The sequence below is a fragment of the Ovis canadensis genome, chromosome 3 (assembly GCF_042477335.2).
Source record: "Ovis canadensis isolate MfBH-ARS-UI-01 breed Bighorn chromosome 3, ARS-UI_OviCan_v2, whole genome shotgun sequence".
Classification (NCBI taxonomy): Eukaryota; Metazoa; Chordata; class Mammalia; order Artiodactyla; family Bovidae; genus Ovis; species Ovis canadensis.
The window spans coordinates 183,645,790-183,661,261 of NC_091247.1; the positions used below are offsets into that span (position 1 = coordinate 183,645,790).

The 15,472-nt window shown below is 46.3% G+C and overlaps 1 protein-coding gene across 4 annotated transcripts in view; it reads right to left on the minus strand.

Annotated features, from left to right (window-relative positions):
* The window catches only part of LARGE1 (LARGE xylosyl- and glucuronyltransferase 1), a 617,169-nt gene that overhangs the window by 493,272 nt on the left and 108,425 nt on the right, over positions 1-15,472 (minus strand). Inside the window, exon 2 of one of the 4 annotated variants that reach the window (XM_069585275.1) lies at positions 15,249-15,373. The exons of the other annotated variants lie outside the window; for them this stretch is intronic. The gene's annotated coding sequence lies outside the window, so the exon portion shown is untranslated. The remainder of the gene's footprint in view (positions 1-15,248; positions 15,374-15,472) is intronic. 4 annotated transcript variants of the gene reach the window in all.

A 15,472-nucleotide genomic window follows, 5' to 3' on the forward strand; every position in this document is an offset into this window, starting at 1 on the left:
GTTAAACTCACCTGGAGAGCTGCCCATTTGATGATGTGTTATGCATAGAGTGAGAACCCAGGAGATGCTAATGGCATTAAGTGGTCTATAAGGTAATATGACTGATGGTTTAATAAGGCAAACAAAAAGAAAAGGGGGTGGGGGCTGTCAGAGCCCTCAGGTTCCCTGACTCTCCAGCCAGACTCACAGGACCCAGCACAAACTCACGCATACTCACAACTATGGCTTCTTACAGGCAAAGGACACCGAGTGGAATCAGCAAAGGGTAAAGGCAAGTGGGGTTAAATCTGAGGAAACCAGGCATAAGCTTTGAGGGTCCTCTCCCAGTGGAGTCACCCAGGATGCACCTAATTCACCCAGCAATGAGCTGTGACAACACATATGACGTGGTCCACAGGGGAAACTCCTTGGAGACTCAGCATCCAGTGTTTCCATTGGAGACTCGCAGGTAAGCATCATTTGCCTAACATGTACTAAAAGCCTGGACACCCAGAAGGAGAGACGTGTTCAACATAAACAATACTGGCCATACAAATGTTTTAGGCACAGGAAGTCACTCTTCTGAGCTTTAGGAAAGGTGGGATCCCTCCTAAGGATCCCTCCCAGGGATCCCTTGATCCCTAGCCTTAAGCCAAGGGCTTTCTATGGATTGTGGTCAGGCTCATTAAGTCAACTTCTTCTCCAGAGGGGGTACACACAAATGAATTTTGGCCAGAGTAGTCTTCTTGGGAAGTCATTCACTGATTCCAACAATGCTGCCTTTGTTCATAACAGTTTGGGATTTCTCTTTGGCAGTTGCCTAAGAGCCCCATGTGCAAAATTTTTGAAACTTCAACCCATGAAGATGGACCTAATCTCCAACACCCAAGGTATAGACAAGCCTCTTTGGTTCAAACCACAAATTAACAATAAAATAAGAAAACTGGATCCTTCTACCTTGGTCTCCAAGCACAGAGGGTAAAGGCCATCCCTCCATTCATTCTTCAAACATGTATTTTTGTGTGTATGTTCAGTCGTGTCCAACTCTTTGCAGCCCCATGGACTCCTCTGCCCTCCAGGCTCCTCTGTCCATGGAAATTTCCAGGCAATAATACTGGAGTGGGTTGCCATTTCCTACTTTAGGAATCTTCCCAACCCAGGGATCAAACCCACGTCTTTTGGATCTCCCGCATTGCCAGGCAGATTCTTTACCACTAGTGCCATCTCGGGAGCCCTAACCATGTGTTTGGCACCTCTGAATTTCAGATGATTGTTAGCTGCTAGGGACACACATATGAGAAAGATGGCTGTAAGAACCCACATCCACACTCACTGCTGTTCAGTACAATAAACACTTATCATGCACATACCTGGGCACTGCTTCTCAGGGAAAGCTCTGCAGAGAGCCAGCTGTATTTGCGTGGTTTTGATACCATGAGCAACCTACTTTTATTTTCCCCTGGGAGTAAGGCTGTAACTCTTTGCTTTAAAAAAAAATCTGTTTTTAAAAATAACTAAACCGGCCCCCAATGTTCCCAGTGCAGCCCAGATTTTATTTTTCCAGGGCACGAAGAGAGAGCAGCCAAGTTCAGGCTCCCCTTCTCTGCTTACACTCATTCTCTTACCAATCTCAGCCAGGCTTATGGCCTGAAAAGCCACCTAAATGCCGGCAACTCCCAAACTCTATCTCCCAGCCCAAGTTTGCTCTAGAACCCCAGGCTCGTAGCCAGCCACCTGCCGGTCCAGTGTCTTCACGCAGCTATCCACCTGAAAAGCATTGCTAATTCCATAAGACTAAAACCAAACTACTAATATCCTCTTTGAAATTGGTTATTCCTATGATCTTCCCCATTACAGAAAATGGAAGTCTCCCTCATTCCTTCTATTAATTGCTGCTCAGTGAGAAACTAGATTCACCACTGACTCCTTGCTTTCTAGTTGGCACAGCCAAAGTACTGAACCAGCCTTGAAAGCACATCCAGATTCTGATTATTTCCCACCACTATTGCTACTGCAATTCTGGTCCAAGCCAGCAGCATCTCTTGCCTGAATTACTGGCCTTGTTTCCTAACTATATCCCTTCCTTGATCCTTGGAACCAGAGGAGTTCTTCTGAAAAGCAAGCAGGTCATCTCTACCCTGCTGGGAGCCCTCCAGTGGTTCTCTTACTCCATTTCACTTGGAGTAAACACCCTACACGTGACTTTCCCTGCCTGACCTCAGCTCTTAGCAGGGCCACCATGTGACAAAACACACCGTGCCCTGAACAAGGGGAGTGGACAGGGCAGGTGAAAAGCCACTCACCCCTCTCATGAGCCCTGCCCTCAGGCTGTACCTCCAACAAGTTGTCTTTCTAATTTGTACAAAGGCACTTGGGGGACAGAGGAAGTGCTGTCTCACCCTCCTCCTCACTCAGCCTGTTTCTAGACTGCAATGGCTATAATAGGGAAGAACAAATATGACTCCATACTGGAGCTGTTTCTCTACCTTTGGTATACTATTGCATTTGCTATAAAGTTAAGAATGCTGTCTATACCCCAAAATATACAAGACAGCCTATTCTCTCGGCTCTGACCTTTAGAGGTATAACACTTTTCCATTCATATAGAGACAAACACTTGCAGAACAGAGAATCACATTTGTCTTGCTGGAGGTTTATAGGAACATTGTGACTAGACCTAGGTGGACAGCTTCAAGAACAAAGAATTCTGGCACCCCTTCCCCTTTTCGTATAAAAGAAGCCTGAATTCTAGCTCAGATGACAATTCTTTGGGACACTAGTCCGCCACCTTCTTGATCAACAGAGTTTCTGAATAAAGTTGCTATTTCTTGTCCAGCACTTCATCTCTTGATTCACTGGTGTATTGTACAGCAAGCAGTATGAGTTTGGACTCTGTAACATGGCCATGCTCTCTTTAGCCCTTTGCCTTGCTGTGCCCTCTGCCTGGGACGTTCTTTCCCCCACCTCCCTCAGGATCCCTCAACTGTCCCCTAATACATCCCTATGTAAAATGACAGCCCATCACCCCCTACCACATGATGTCCTATTTCCCTTCCCTTTTCTTTCTTCTATTCTGAAACATTCACTATGACTGTGAGCATTGTTTAATGTCCATCTTTCCTCTCTAGAATTTTTTTCACCATTTAAATAAATTTATCAAAGTGAAATGCAACATACCACAAGATTAACTATTTTAAAGTGAATGGATGTACCATTTAGTGCATCCACGGTGCTGTGCACCCAACATCTCTACTTCCAAAGCAGTTCCATCACTCCAAATAAACCCCTATACACTAGGCAGTTTCTCCCCATCTCCTCTCTGCCCCCTTCCCCAACAAACCTTGATCATGATCAACTTGGAATTTTGTCTCTAGAGATTAACTATTCTGGACTAAATGGAATCATACAATATGGGACCTTTCTAGTGTCTGACTTCTTTTACTGTCTCTCAGTAGAATTTAAGCTTAAGACAACAGTCTTTGTATTATTCACCACTTGTATTTCCTGTGCTGAGAAGTTATGCCTGGTCAAAAAAACCACAAAAATACAAAAGCAAAACAAAACCAGTAGGTAAAATTTAAGTGTCTGTTGAGTGAATGGATGGATGGACAAGAAGAATGAATGAATGAATGAATAAAGGGTCACATCATCCAGAAGAAGAAGAAATAAATAAAATCAGATTAAAGCAAGGTTCCCTGAAGGAGTTGAGAGGATCAGACGTAACTGTGAAACCAAATCTGGAGACAGCGGCAGCAAACCTAGCTATAAACACACGTTCGAATGGCCCAGAGTCTGAGTCTGGCCTTCAGGACAGTCTGGGGCTGTACAAATGAACCTGGTGTTTTCTAGATGCAGTGCTTACTGGACCTTCAGCAAAAACACCTCTTTACATAATCACATATTGGACAAAAACAAATAGCTTCTTGAACACTTTCCAAGAACGTGGCTATGTCATTACATTGAAATTATCTGTAATATGACATCTCCCCAACTATAAACTCCTTGAAAATGGGAAGTGAGCTTATTTATCTTTACATTCTTGTCCCCAGAGCAGTACTCAGGCCCCTGAAACTTCTCAGGAATGCCAGCTGCCCTGCTCAGAGAGAGTCAATGAGACTCAAAACTGACCTCAAATCTTCTCCTTTGCACTTTCAAACTGTACAACTCCCCAAAACCCAGTGTGATCAGTAGTTTGGCACAGCAGGTGAGACCACAGAGAGTTATAAAGAGCAAAGCCTTGGAGAGAGCTTGCCTGGATAAAAATCCCAGCTCTGCCACTTCCAAGCTGTGTGACCTTGGCTAACCTTCTCAACTTTTTTGCGCTCAGCTTCATCGTCTGCAAAACCAGGATGATAGCCATCTGCTTCACAGAACTGTTGGGAAGTGAATAAGTTAATCCATAAGAAGTGCTTACAATAGGGACCAGTGCATAGTAAGTGCTTACTTATAAGCTTTTGTGTTTACAACCACATATGAAAATTTTAAGTTCCTGCATCTTTAAGTTTCTCCATCTCTTTATCTGGAATAAGAAGGGTGAAGACTTGCCTGAGAGCTGGGAGAAGTCAACAAAAGAACACATGCAACCCCTCCCCACCTGTCACAAAGGTGCTTGACACAAATAAGTGTGTGTGCGAGGGGGGTGGGAATCCAGATGACAAGCCTTCTTCAGTCACATATAAATTTAATCAACTATTATTTGCTGAGTGTTTGCAAACCTTGAAGGAGGCACTCTGCACAACTCTGGGATCAAATGTAAATGAGACCCAGAAATCTCCCCATCCCAAGGATGCTTAAGATCTGACACTAGAGACAGATGCAGTCCAAATGGTGATGTGTGCACGGGGATTGTATTTCTCTGAGGGCGTGACAACAGGCGTTTCACACACCACTATGCCGTGCTACAGTGACCCTCAGGCTGTTCACAATATCATCGTCAGGCTCTGAGTACATCAGGACAGAACTGCTCTGCCCAGGCATGGCTACATGGCTTCCTCTGGGCAATGAAATGAGAACACAAGTGATGAAGAGGAAGCTTTAAGAACCAGTTGTGCGCCTTCCCCTCTCTGCTAGGATGACCAACAATAGTCTTGATGGGGTGGCCTCACCACCCTGGATCCCATGGTGAAAACAGCATGGAACGGAGCCCCTGGGGACTGAACTTGGATGGACACACAGTATGGGGAAAACTCTGATTATCATCTGCCTCTGAGATGTGCTACCCAGCATCATGTACCCTCCTGACATGTGCGTAGTTAACTTTTGAGTGGAAGTTGGGTAACTTGGGCATTCAAAATAAGTGGGGAACTGGAGCTCTTCCTTATTCTAACTGCCAGAATCCTACGAGCTGTTCCTCCCTGAAGTCAGCCAAAGGGCTGTTCCACCACCAGCTGTGGTGGGACTGCTTTCATTCCTCCTGGTATTACTGTATTTCTCACAAATATCTCATTAAGGCAATTATCAGCCATTAGCACAGTAGCCCGAGCATCAGTACAATCACACACATTAATAAAACACAATTTAGCAGAACGAGTAAAGGCATGAGCAAACCAGGCTCCCTTGTGCAGCACTGCTGGCTTGAGCTAGAGAGAGTTTCCACGAAAAGAAAGCCACGCATTTCACAGAAGCCTGCCAGTCTCGGCACCTTCTGAGTCATCATTTGCCTGCAATTCAGTTCTACCAACAAAACCTGAAGTCTTGAAGAATAAGGAGGTGTCTGACAGGCAGAAAAAGTTAATATGCTTTCCAAGAGGGAAAAAGAATCTCCAAATCTTGGAAACGTGGGAGAATATGTCAGATCTAGAGAGTGGGGAAGTTGAGATCTGATGTATAGAGGTAGGGCCCAAGGCCAGGAAGGACCCCGCCTGGGAACAGATTTATACATCCTATTAAGCTGTTTGGACTTGTTCTAGAGGCAATGAGGAGTGACCAAGGAGGCTTAAGCAGGGGCTGCATGTGCTGCTCTGAGCTTTAGAAAAACCACTGTGGCAGCAGGAGAATGATGGATTAGAAGCCAAAGGGAGGAGGAAACCAGGCTAGTATGACAGTCCAGGCCAGAGAGGATGGGAACCCTGCCCAAGGCTGTGACAGACGGAGGTGAAAGAACTTGCCGGCAACGCCAGGAGGGAATGGACAACCTGGTCTAAAGCTCAATCTGAAGACCTAAGCAAGACAGGGGCAAGGAGAGGGAAAACTGAAGAGAGAACACGCTTCTAAGGATGACTCTGAGATGTCAACCTTGGGACATAATGATGCCACTAAAAGAGATTTGAAAAATTTGTTTTGATAGGTTTAATCTAGTGGACCAGCACAGAAGACAATTAACACATGTAAATATAGACCTTAAAAACTCATTTCTTTTCTTCCTCAAGAGGACTTAATATCTGATGCTCCAGGAACAGAGGCCCCAGAGAACCTGTTCATGAGATCATGGTCATGCTAATAAGCTCCAGCAAGCTCTGAAGGTACTGGGAATCATGCTTGGCCTACTCTGCCTTCCTAGGATTCCAAAAGAGTAACTCACCTGACCATAGCTTGTGACAGACAGTTTCGTTTTGGACAAGGCTCTTTTGGGCATGTATTGCCTTTCCCTTGTCATTACATCCCCAGATGTTTGCCCAAGTGATGGCTCTCTGTAATACAATGCCATTTCCATCTACTCAAGTCCCCAAGGGAAACCAGGACTCAAACCAGAGCCTTGCATTGCACACATTCCAGCCAGGGCTGGTTGTCATTGCTAAGACCTCACTCAATCACATGTTTATCTTTGATCCACATGGCCAGGGCACAGATGGTCCATCCATCTAACAGATCCTCTAAGATATCCCCTTAGGATGCTGGTCCATTGCTGAGTTTCCCTGTGTGTAGAGTAATTCATTCCATAAACACAGTCAGACCTCAACAGCTGTCCAGGCCAAGAACACAACACTGATCAGGATGTTCCTTCACGGTTTGCTCGCTCATCCAGCAAACACGAACGAGGCCCTGACGGCACACCAGACCCTAAACAATGAAGCTCAGAGACGAAAAGAAAACCGACTGTCCTTCAAGGAGTTCACAGCTTCCTCAAGGAGACAAACAAAGAAGAAGACAAAATACAGGTATATTTATTGTGATTGGTTCTGGTGGCTTGCTGGTTTTTCCTCCCATTAGGTGGTACCAAGTTAGTGTATAAATTCAGGCTATTAGTTTAGATTTGGTTTCAGTGGTTGTCCTAAGTCACTTCAGGCAGCTATGACAAAGTACCATACACTGACTGGCTAATAAAAAAAGAAGTTATTTCTCATAATTCTGGAGGTTGGGGAGTCTGAAATCCAGGTGTGATATGGGTATATTTCCAGAAGCTCAACATCCTTATCTGGGATAGCTTATTGCTTCTTAGAATGGCACTTCTGAATGCAGGAGATGTTTGTAACAGCACCACTGAGTGACTATGTCACCCCCTTGACGTGTATATGTGCTAAGTAGACTGCTTCACTCATGTCCAACTCTTTGGAGTCAGTAGTGGTGGAGCAGGTGGTAGTGACTCTTATAAGGACTCTAATTCCATTCATGGGGGTTCCATCCTTATGCTCTCACTTAATCATAACTAACTACAAAGGTCCCACCTCCTAATACCACCACTTTAGGGACTAGATTTCAACATATGAATGACTGGGGACGGGAGATGACACAGACATCCAGTCTATTGCAGGGGTGCTATCAGAAACATCTAGTGCATTCAGAAGTGCCGTTCTAAGAAGCTGTTCCAGATAAGCATGTCAAGCTTGTAGAAATATAACCAGTATCACATAGATTGTTTTGTTCAGCCCCTGACAGTCAAGTACCCCAGAAGCAGCACACGGTGCCCATGCTGGCCCCCCCACCACATCTTGGTAGAAAAGGTGCATCTCACATGTAGGACCCCTTTTGCCTAACAGACCAGGGGACACATGAACAAGGATGGAGAAGAGTGAGCACTCATCTTCAGAGGCAGTGATGTGCTGCTGGTCCCATGTGAACACAATCATCAGGAAACAGTCCTCCACCTCTACCTATCTCAGCTCTCCACGCAGATGACAAAACACTGCGCAGGATACTCTATATCTTCTGCTCAAAGATGTTGTGTGTGTGTTGTGTGCGGGTAAGGGGGCTTCCCTGGTGGTCTAGTGGTTAAGAACTTACCTGCCAAAGAAGGGGACACTGGTTCAATCCCCAGTCCAGGCAGATCCCACATGCCGCAGAGCAACTAAGCCCACGCACCATAACTACTGAGCCAGAGTTCCAGAGCCCATGAGCCTCAACTACTGGGCCCATGTGCCACAACTACTGAAGCCTGCCTGCTCTAGAACCTGTGCTCTGCCACAAGTGAAGCCACCGCAGTAAGAAGCCCATGCACCACAACAAAAAGTAGCCCCCGCTCATTGCTCGTACGCTCCTTGCATAGAGAAGGCCTATGCAGCAACGAAGACCCAGCCCAGCCCATCCAACAAACAAACAAACAAAAGCTCCCGGGGAAATGCATTTTCGCTAAGAACACAGTAAGCCCAGGCACTGCTGAGCAACACACTCTTCCCCATTTTGATAGGTATTTCCAGTTTAACTCCCTTGCATTCTGTAATGCTCCCAACTTAAAAGCCCATACAGGAAAATCTTAAGATTGAAATAAATATCACATGAACACTGAACAGATACAGAGAGGGAAACAAAAATTTACTGAGTGTTCAAATCACACCAGATATACTCCACACTCTTGCAATGAGCTTAAACGATAAGTTTTTCCCATTTTACAGAACAAATTAAAAAAAAAAAACTATCATTAGGATTAAGTTACTGATCATAATGTGGGGTGGGAAAGAAGATGTCTTGGGGTCAAGATTCCTCGTAGCTCTGACCTCCAAAATTAATATCCTCTCAATAACATACGTTTAACTCTCACTCAATCATCTCCAATTCCAGGATCTCTCCTCGAAAGGCTAGTATGATGGACTGTCACCCTCCTCTAAGCGCCTCAATCACTCAAGTCATCCTTCTCAACCCAACCTCATCCACCACAATCTGTCCCTGGAGCTAAGATACCAGGTGTGTGTCAGGCCAGCAAGTGACAGTTTGCCAATAGCCTCCAATGGGGCCAAACATAGCACCTGGTTTCTGGCACACCCATGACAATGACAGTGACTGGGATGGTTCGTTTTATGTGTCAACTTGGCCTAGAGTCCCCAGTTATTCACCAAACACTAGTCTCAGCGTTCCTGTGAAGGTATTTCGTAGATAGATACGGGCAACATCTACAGTCAAATAACTTTAAGTAAAAGAGAGGACCCTCAATAACGGGAGTGGGCCTCATTCAATCAGTCAAAGGCCTCTGGGGCAAAACTTGAGGTGGAGTTTTCCCAGAGAAGAAGAAGATCTGCCTTCAGACTGCAGCATTCTCTCCTGCCTGAGGTCCCAGCCTGCTGGCTGCCCCATAAACTTCAGACTTGCCAGGCTCAACAGTCATGTGAGCCGATCCCTAACACCAAAGCCTCTGGGAATACGTATATCTGTATCTGCTTATATCTATGGCTCCCATTGGTTCTATTGCTCAGGAGAACACTGAACGAAGCAGCAACCACCATATGCATAACGTCATGTCATGGAAACCATTCACTTCCGTTAGACTAACTTTCCTACGGATGAGGAAACCGCAGCTCCCTGCAGCCAAATTACATATCCGAGGAATACATAGATGTTACTAACAGAGCCTTGATTTAGGCTCAGACCTTCACACACAATATGGTAATGCTTCTTTCCCTGACACGTGGTCCCCCAAAGTTACCGCAGGTCCTAATACCAAGGAAAGGAGATTTAATAGTTTACCACTGGCTACACTTTGAGCACAGCCCGAGGGGGCCCACAACCTAGCCAAACTGGCTCCTCTCCCTCTTGGCTGGGGCGGTGCAGTCTGGAGGTGGGAGTCTAACAGGCTCAGTTTCTCCCAGGACAGTAAGGAGACCAGGGCAGCACTGAGCAAGGGGAGAGCCAAGGCGAGGGTTTCTCTTGGTCCTGCTCCCCTTGGCTAAGCCCAGGCCCCCCTCATCTGCTCCCTTATCAGGCTGTCCAGCTGCTCAACGTGAATGCCAAACTCACTGTTCTTCATCCATTCACTGGAAGCCTTCATGTAAACCTCATTAACAGGCATAGCAATTGCTATGTGAATATTGCCCATTTTCCAATTATGTTCTTTCTTCATGCCGGGCAAATCTGCCATCGGAGAAAAAGCACTGTGTGGCCTTCATTGGTTCTAAGACATGTGGGTGAGTGATCAGCTTTGGACAGTGGCTTCGACAACCACCAAACAGAACTCTTTGCATCCGAGGTACAATCTTGGAAACAGAGCAGAGTGTGAAGTGCAGGTACCTGTCCATCAACCCAGCCCAGGGGCCCACACACTTGGGGCTGTGACTTCAGGCTGTGACTTTCACGACCGGCTGGCCGTGAAAAATGAAGCCTTGACACAGAATTAGAGCAAAGATTTGAGCTCCTTCTCTACCTTTCCCACAGGGCATGGTGCTGGAAGATGTGTGTGTTTCCATCCATACCGTCACCCTGTGAGTTCAGCATCTGCAGAGAATGGGGAGGGTTCATCATGAAGGGAAAACCTCCCGGAGGTGCTTCAAAAGGAAGGCATGCAGCTGCTGAACCATGTACAGATCATCATAAGCACTTCTTATGAGACCATCAACTGCTCATCACCTCCCAAAAAACAGGCAACCCTCCTGAGTCCAATTATCTCCAAACTCTTCCTCTTTTGCATTCAATTTGCTCATTAAATGAGCACACAAAGGCATGGCCTGGCTTTTGGACGCTTGCACAGTTTTCACAAATAGAAAGTGTCTACGAGATAGAAACTCAAGGCTTGACTCAGACAACGCCCCACTGTGGTCTGTGTGGGAAAGAAATGAGGAGTGAAAAACTATCTTGGAGCAGAGCAGGGCAGCATCTGGGTTCTCCTGCCTGACTTAATCCTCAAGAGGTAGTCCGGTTTTGAGAAAGAAAGAGAGAGACAGAGAGAAAAAGAGAGAGAGAGAACACATATAAATATAAATAGAGAGATGGATGACTAATTGATAGGTAGATAGATATATGATATATAGATAGATAAACCATATGTAATAGAGATGCATGACTGATAGCTAGATGGATGGATGGACAGTTAGATAAGACATGCTGTGCTGGCTTAGTTGCTCAGTCATATTCAACTCTTTGCAACCCCGTGGACTGTAGCCCACCAGGCTCCTCTGTCCCTGGGGGTTCTCTAGGCAAGAATACTGGAGTGGGTTGCCATGCCTTCCTCCAGGGAATCGTCCCAAAGTACCCAGGTCTCCAGTATTGCAGGTGGATTCTTTACCATCTGAGCTACCAGGGAAGCCCAAGAATACTGGAGTGGGTAGCCTATCCCTTCTCCAGAGATTCCTGACCCAGGGATTGAGCTGGGGTCTCCTGCACTGCAGGCAGATTCTTCACCAGCTGAAGATTTGAGCTTATCTAGGAAGCTTTCTTATCTAGGAAGCCCCCTAGATAAGATATACATAGATATAAATAGAGAGATGGATGATTGATAAGTAGACAGACAGCTATAAAACACAGAGAGATATAAGTAAACAGAGAGATAGATGACTGGTAGATAGCTAGATAGATGGATAGAGGAGGGGAGAGAGAGAGATAAAACTTGCATAGATATAAATACATGGAGTGATGGATGATTAATTGATTGAGTGGTAGCTAGACAGATGGAGCAACAGATAGATAGATATGTTGGGGACCAAGATTCTAGGTCAGGTCTCTCTAGCCCCCCAAATTAATATCCCCTCCATGACTCTCACTCAGTCATCTCCAATTCCGGAATGCTCTCCTGGAAAGGCGAGTGTGATGGATTGTCACCCTTTTCTCAGGTCATCCTCCTCCACTCAACCTCACTCGCCACAACCTGTCCCTGGAGTTAAGACACTGAGTGAGTGCCACAGGTGTGTATGTACACACACACACACACACACACACACAATGTCAAATATATACACCCGAGCCTCAGTAGGTCCCCCTTTGCCTCACACTGGCCTCCAGCCCCAACTCCCACCCAGCCCTGTGCAAACACATTCTCACCACCAGCCCGTGCAGATGCTGATGCCTCTGCTGGGGATACACAGGTCCACGCACACTCGTGCTTAAACTACTCAGGTATCACCTACTGTTGTAAGCCTTCTGCCTGTAAAAATTCACTTAGTGCTCAAGACAGCCCTACTGTCATGCTATGATGACAGTCTCGCCACCTCCATATCACAGCCATAGAGAGAAAGTCAATTCCCTGGTGGCTCAGACAGTAAAGAATCAGCCTGCAATGCAAAGACCTGGGTTGGATCCCTGGGTTGGGAAGATCCCCCGGAGAAGGAAATGGCTACCCACTCCAGTATTCTTGCTTCCAGAATTCCAAGGACAGAGGAGCGTGGCAGCCTGCAGTCCATGGGGTTGCAAAGAGTTGAATATGACTGAGCAACTAAGCCAGCACAGCATGTCTTATCTAGCTATCCATCCATCCATCTAGCTGTCTATGGGTAGGACACAACTGAGCAACTAACATTTTCACAACACTTTTAAGGTCTCCCAGCCAGAAAGGGGCCGGTGGGCTCCAGAGTTTAAGCTCCTGACCCCTGCAAGGGCCCATGGCTCAGACTCTGCCAGTGTCACTCCTTGAGGGAAGGCCCCCCTGACTGCCTCTTCTCTCTTCTTCACTCAGAGGCAAGGCATTCCACAGCGCTGTGTCAGAGGCAAGGCATTCCACAGCGCTGTGTTCGGGGCCTTTCTCCAGCTTCACCACCCCTTGCTGCTCTGGTCACTTACTCATCTGTGCCCTCCCTCTAGACCGGGAGACCCCTGGGGCAGACCCCATGGCTTTCATGGCTGGGCACCCAACACAGCATCCCCAAACCTAACTCCCAAAGTAACAGTGCTACGAGTGGTCGCGAAGTCCCGCAAATCCACATATGGAGAGATCACGGAAGGTAACAGAGCAAAAATATAGAGGACAGAGCTGCTGGAGCCAGATGCAGCCTCCTAATTGAACTGAGGGCAGGAAAAATCCACTAGATAAATAGCTGCCTAATAAATCTGCCCTCCCATCACTGCCGGGCTCATCCGTGAATTAGCAAGCAGCAGCATACCTTCTATTGGCAGAAGGCTTCCCTGTCATTATTTTTAGTTATGCCTTACAACTTCCTGCTAGGTCAATATTATTGAGGGCGTCAGCAGTAAGACAGGACAAAATCATTATCCACAGCTGACAGACCAGGAAGCTGAAGGATGGAGGGAGGAAGCGAAAACAGGGTGGGTGGTCAAAAGGCCTTTGCAGGTATAGACCCCAGCTCCCTAACTAACTTGACCTTGGATAGTTTACAACTACAAAAATGGGGATATTACTATACCTACTCAAATGGCACAAATACTCATTTCTCCCTATGATACAAGGGCCAGTTCATACGTGTTGAATATGTGGCATTTCCCCTCCTACTCAAGGTGAGGCACAAGGGAACGGGGCACTGAAGATTCCAATGTGGGGCTCCCGGGCTCAGTCAATGAATGGTGCAGGGTCAGAGTGCAGTTTATAAAATTTGTTCATGTGTATGTTTAACAGTCCTTCAACAGTCAGGGCATTTTTAATGCAAAAAGTAGGAGAAAATCTTTCATTAAAAAAAAATACAGGTGGTTTATTTGAGTGCACACACTCATTCACAATATTTGCTATTGTTGTTGTTGTTTAGTTGGTAAGTTGTGTCTGACTCTTTTGTAACCCTATGAACTGTAGCCGCCAGGTTCCTCTGTCCATGGAATTCTGGAGGCAAGAATACTGGAGGGGGTAGCCATTCCCTTCTTCAGGGGATCTTCCTGACCCAGGGACTGAACCTGGATCTTCCACATTGCAGGCAGATTCTTTACCATCTGAGCCACCAGAGAAGTCCACTGTTAAATGGATGAGACACCCAAAGACCAGCCAACCCAGTAACTTGTCAAAGGCTCACAGAACTCAGTGGATGAGAATTTAGGTCATCTCAACATCTAGGGCTTTTTCTGTGATCCCTCAACCACTCCCCAGGAGGGCATCCTCTCTACAACTGGATTCCAGCCAAGGCTGCAGACTATTCCTCATTCCTGTTCCCCATTGTCATCCTAAGAACTGGTGCTGAAAATATTTGGGCACGTGGTACATGCTCAATAAATACATGTTGATGCACGGATTTATCCCCACGTTCAAAAGCAACTTCAAAGACCACCAGTTTGAAGAGAACTGGACTCATCGATTTCAGCAGCAGCCTGATTCCAGATGGCAAGCAACTTGAAAGTTCACACAGGCCCCTGTGGTCTCTGTAATCCAAAGATATTGATCACAACAGCCAATTTCTGTCAGGCCCATCATCACATCACATTTTATTTCCTCCCTGTGGCACGTGAGCTCAAAGCTCACCATCGGTTTAATATTCTATAATATTCATGGCCAAGCTAAGAAACAGTGCACATATACAAATGCTCAAGATGACTGTTTTTTGAAGTTTAGGCTTTCTGGCCACAAGCTCTGTATCTCACTGCTGTCCTTTAGGAAATCTCAGCTCCTCCATTTTCAACATATACTGCCATCCAGGGCAACTCCAGCAGGACTGTGGCTACTCACCCACACTACTGGTTTACCAAGTCATTCATTCCCTTGATGCCAACAACCTGCACCACCACGCCCCCTTGGTACCAGCTCCCAGCCCTCCACATCCTCTAGGAGCTGACTCAACAACCTTGCCTTCCAATATCCTTCCTTTATTACTTACTTACATACATACTTTATCAAGTACTTAATCCAACCAAATCCACTTCATTTAACCCACACAGCCTCCCTAACCATCCTCTACATGTCCCGTAGGGGGTTGATGGGGGGAGACAAACTTGAACATGAATCTTACATCCCTGTAAATAATCAATGTGCCCTTAAAGAAGTCTGTTAGTTTTTCAAAAATTCAGTTTCTTCATCTATAAATTGGGCCTCTTCTGGAGAAGGGCAACTGTCCAGCGGACCCTGGTCAGGGTGAGACAATTCCCCAGCCTCCATGCCGTGAGAGGTGCTGTTGCTCAGTCACTAAGTCATGTCTGACTCTTGGCGACCCCATGGACTATGGCACGCCCAGCTCCTCTGTCCTCCACTCTCTCCTGGAGTTCATCTATCTGACAAAATTCTAACCAGTGGGAAGCGAGCAGCAAAGATGTGGTCCCATACTCACTGCTCGCGATCTTGCTCTCTGCTGTCCAGAGCTTAGATATCACTTGCAGACGATAGCTTTCCTGTGGCCCGAGTCACTGTGTGGAGCAGAGACATCCCCTCCTTTATTCTCCCAACATACTCATTCTGAGAATGAGAAATAAACATCTTGAGTCATTAGACATTCTTGGGTCTACTCGGCTGGCTTCTACCTAAGGCACCATTTTCTTAGCTTGACAGATGGTT